General features: G+C 32.8%; 1 protein-coding gene across 1 annotated transcript in view; it reads right to left on the bottom strand.

Moving 5' to 3' along the window:
- Nucleotides 1–5,000, bottom strand: part of LOC137655746 (uncharacterized) — a 599,608-nt gene that overhangs the window by 567,478 nt on the left and 27,130 nt on the right. The gene's annotated exons all lie outside the window — the stretch shown is intronic.

The raw sequence follows: 5,000 nt of genomic DNA, 5'->3' as shown, positions 1-5,000 counted from the left end.
CACATATATATATATATATATATATATATATATATATATATATATATATATCAACGACAAATCGCTGTAACGTACCATGTCTTAAGATGACAGCAGGCCAGAAGGAAAAAGTACATGAAGACAGAAAGATCTTTCATGTTTATATCACAAGAAAGCCCTTGATCCACTCTTAGTTTCATTTCATTTCCTTTCCCAACCTGTAGTCCTATAAATTAAGATATATATATATATATATATATATATATATATATATATATCATATATATATTATATATGTATATATATATATATATATATATATATATATATATATATATATATTATATATATATATATTATTTATATATAAATATATATATATATATATATATATATATATATATATATATTTCTTTCTGAGTGGGAATTCCTTAACGTAGTGATACGGTTTGTGTATCGCTATGATCAGCAAAGTTGTACTAGTCAGGGCCACACATACTAAGATAGTTTGCTGTGAAAAATCAGACTAAAAATCTTCCACCATCACTAACCCGCAGTAGTCAGTGTGGTGATGAAAGCTGGCCAAACTCCAAACATGAAGAAAGACATGTATGAGTCCTTTGTCCTGCAGTGGAGTAGAAACGGCTACATTTGTTGTTTTTGTTTTAAAACAAAACTCAAAATATGATTCTTTATAGGTCTGGGACATTGTATTCTTTGCACTTGCATCTTTTCATTGACAGTGTTTCTTCACCTAGACTACAAGCAACTCATTTCAAATTTTTAGTAAAATTTTTCATAGAAAAATAACTTTTAAGAGAAATTTCCTGCCTGTCTCTTCTTCAATTGCACAAAAAATGGGGAATCAAAACCTTTTTATCCAGAAAAAAAAAAAAGAATTCAAATTTTTTTCTATTCTGCCATGTTATGATTATTTTTGTCCTGTTTGTTCCCCGGTACACTGTTAAAAATTAACATTAAAAAAGGTAAATGTCTTGCAACACTTACTCCATGATTTTTCCCGTTTTAAAAACGGATATATTGACGTAAAGGAGTGATATTACGGTCCCCAACCCGCAAAATATAATAACAAAATATGGTAAAACTATATTCGCCTGAATTTCAATGAAATACGGCTGAGAACAGTCTATTTCTCTGGAGAATTTCCGATTAAAATTACGGTGTTTTTTTTTTCAACAGTGTAGTTGAATCTCATCTAAAAATGTTGGAAAACTTATGGTATACTAAATTTCTTAATCCTGATCTGGATACTAATCTCTGGCACCTTGTTTAATTAGCTTTTTGTCCATGCTGTACAAGATTTTCTATGATTCCGACCATTCTTTTGATTCATATCTTCCCAAGCTATATCATCCACTATGAAGTACTGGGTATGGAGGTAATTCTTACGGATTTGTCTTTTCTTTCATAAGACTAAATGCTACATATTATTCTATAGCTCTTACTAGGGCTCTGACCAAAATGTAAAATCATCTTCCTTATTAAATAATTGCATCGATGTTCTGAAACTACAAAGTTTAAATCTGCCGCACATACTTTTCGGTTGAACATGGTGACAAACGTCGTGATTCAGTTTGTGTTTTTCATTTACAGAGCATGGTTGCACATCTTAAATGAATCTACTTTCTAATCCTTACTTTTAGTTCATTCTCTATTACTCCTTTTCTTTCCTACACTGGTCTGCTTACCATATTAGGACCCTTAGGTTTGTAACATCCTGCATTTCCAATTAGGATTAGGATTCCACGTCGCTTACTCCACAATACTACGATTGCAGTGTATACAACTTGTGATAGATTCTCTCTCTCTCTCTCTCTCTCTCTCTCTCTCTCTCTCTCTCTCTCTCTCTCTCTCTCTCTCTCTCTCTCTCTCTCTCTCTCTTTAAAAGCGTTGCCATCTGTAAAAACTTCACTGACATCATTTACTTCCGCCGCAGACAGAATATGTTGCTTACGTTTATTTCTGAATTCCATACATCCGGTTAGTTGGTGATTCTAATTTCTTCAATTCTATACTACTATTCCTACATCAAATTAAAAAAAAGGAACCAAAATCTACTGTGACTAAGGAAATGATTTTGGTCTAACAACTTCATCCCCAAAGGCTTACTGAGATTAAAGGAAAAAAAAAATTGTTGTACCCTTCTGACACCATCCTATGCAAAGGGAAAATACTGCATGCAAATAATTACTGTTGAACAGGTTGATATAAGTTAATTTTCATAGTTCAAATATGACTAACCAATCCAAGGTATATTTTCATAATTTTTCATTTATAGCTTATTCATTACTTCTCTATCCACTCTCCGTACTAGACTGTTTTCATTGTTGGAGCCCTTGGGCTTGTAGAATTCTACTTCTCCAGTTAGGGTTTTACGGTAAATAGTAAATATATATGGGTATATATGTATGTATGTATATATACTGTATATATATATATATATATATATATATATATATATATATATATATATATATATATATATAAACACACATATATATGTGTGTATTTGTGTGAGCGTTTGAGTATGTATGTATTTAAATTCATCATATTCTATATATGATCATCATCTCCTCCTACGCCTATTGACACAAAGGGACTCGGATAGATTTCGACAGTCGTCTCTATCTTGAGCTTTTAATTCAATACTTCTCCAGTCATCATCTCCTACTTCCAATATAGTGATTTGCAATATATTGAAATAATGTCTTTACTAAAATGTTAACCCTAAGGAAAAGATACTAGACAAGAACACAAACAACCACGGAACTAACACTTTCTCGATTATACTTCTACGTTATACTGTATATTCTTACCACCAACATACCATCACAGAAGTCATGGCTTTACATTTCTCATCCATTTTAGTAACAATCAATCTCCTTTTATTCGTTTTCGTTCAAAACCAGATTTTCAATGACATAAGAGAGAGTTGGCTTCCGACGCTCTCCTGACACTCCTCCGGCTTGCTTTAATAAAAACACATCATACTTCATTCCCGAACCTTTTGCAAGGAACCTCCTACCAACCTATTCTGTTAATCCCCTCTCAAGTAAGTCATCCACTTCAATTATTCCACCATCTGCTTTAACATTCATTTCATTCCTCTTCGTAACTTTCGTTTACCTCTTAACATCGCTGCCGCCACCTTTCCTTTAAAAATATGTCTACCTCATTCACCAGTGTCAGCAGTTCTTAATCATATGCAAATACCATCCACTTTATTCAAGTCCTGCCATTTCCAATCCTTAATACACCAACCATAGATATTATTTTAAATAATAAACCGCGATAGGTTCTCACAGTATAAATGCATCCTAATAAGTAGTAATAGGAATATAATACTAAGAGAGAGAGAGAGAGAGAGAGAGAGAGAGAGAGAGAGAGAGAGAGAGAGAGAGAGAGAGAGAGAGAGAGAGAGAGTATAAATAAACAAGTACAGTAAAGGAAAGTGGAAAACTGGCCTTCACATGGGACCTAAGCATATCAAATAAATGCCGGAATAAATCTGGTAAAATAAGGCTTTTAATTCAAGCCCATTCGAGGGTTTTCCAACATTAATTAGGAAGCGATTGAGTCTCCATTTAACGACATCACAAGCCGCTGGACTCGAGTGAGCAACCCTCTCCGCTTACCAATCAAAATCAAATACCTTCTCAAGATTGTACAATGATTTCGTTTCTTGTGTGCATGCGTATGTCTAAAAACTACGCTGTTTTATTGATTTATACACACACATTGTACATTCATATATATATATATATATATATATATATATATATATATATATATATATATATATATATGTGTGTGTGTGTGTGTGTGTGTGTGTATATATATATGCATGCCCATATATATAGGTCTATATATATATATATATATATATATATATATATATATATATATACATACATATAATGTGGTAAGAGGATTAGTAATAGTGAAATAATACATAATAGCATTTACAGACGTTTTGATTGTGTGAAAAGAATGAACGATAATAAATTGGTCAGAATATTACATATTCTAAAACTGTTGTGGAGGGATGAAAAACCTGCAAAGGGCTGATTAGATGATTTGAAAGAGGTGCAGGAAAGAAAGGAGGGGCCTCAATGTCCAGGATGTGAGTGTGTGTGTGGATGGGAGTCAATAACAGTTTGCGCGAAGGAGAGTTTGTCACGATACTCATGAGTCTTTTGTGATGATGAAGGAGTAGGCACATGTCTCTGCCACAGGAGATTAATCCTCGATTTAGCAACTGAATCATATGTATATCACAGACCAGAAATATATGGAAACAAAATCTTCTCTCTCTCTCTCTCTCTCTCTCTCTCTCTCTCTCTCTCTCTCTCTCTCTCTCTCTCTCAAGGGGGGTGGGAGATAATGTAAAAAGAAAAGGGGTGTCTGACAACAATGATTACATTATTTCCAGATACCGAAGTAGGTGACGCAATATTTACACGTTAAAAAGGACAACATGAACAGAACATTTCTATTCAACATTGGGAACAATTATTGTCATTATAAAATGTGTTCTACTCATTTCACACATCAAATCAGGACATGTCTCATTAAAAACTTCCATTTCTGTAACATGCAATGTATAATCCATTTAACAAAACGCTGTTGGAAAAATATTAGTGAACAAAATTTATAATATAAAATTCAAGAACTAGAGACTACGAAAAGTAGGCATTGAATTCTCAATATCCTCAGGATCATCGACAGGACATAACGTTGAACAAAGACATAAAAAAAAGATATCTAACGTTTATGTTTATCAGCCATGTAAGACATGCATTCTAAGATAATCTAAAATGAGAGCTCAACAAGAACCGTATTGCAATGGTTTTGTAATGTAAAGTAGTCTTTGTTGAGGATGCAAAGCGTGTGGTTATATCTACTTTTCTTATCAAAACTTGATAAGAAAACTGCATATTCGTTTAAATATACTCTACAAACAGTAAGTAGCTTTTGATAGCCAAATATTACAAGGCAGC

The sequence above is a fragment of the Palaemon carinicauda genome, chromosome 16 (genome assembly GCF_036898095.1).
Source record: "Palaemon carinicauda isolate YSFRI2023 chromosome 16, ASM3689809v2, whole genome shotgun sequence".
In the NCBI taxonomy this organism is placed as follows: Eukaryota; Metazoa; Arthropoda; class Malacostraca; order Decapoda; family Palaemonidae; genus Palaemon; species Palaemon carinicauda.
Note: the sequence above shows the minus strand (reverse complement) of the source record. Positions and strands in the feature narration are given on the sequence as shown.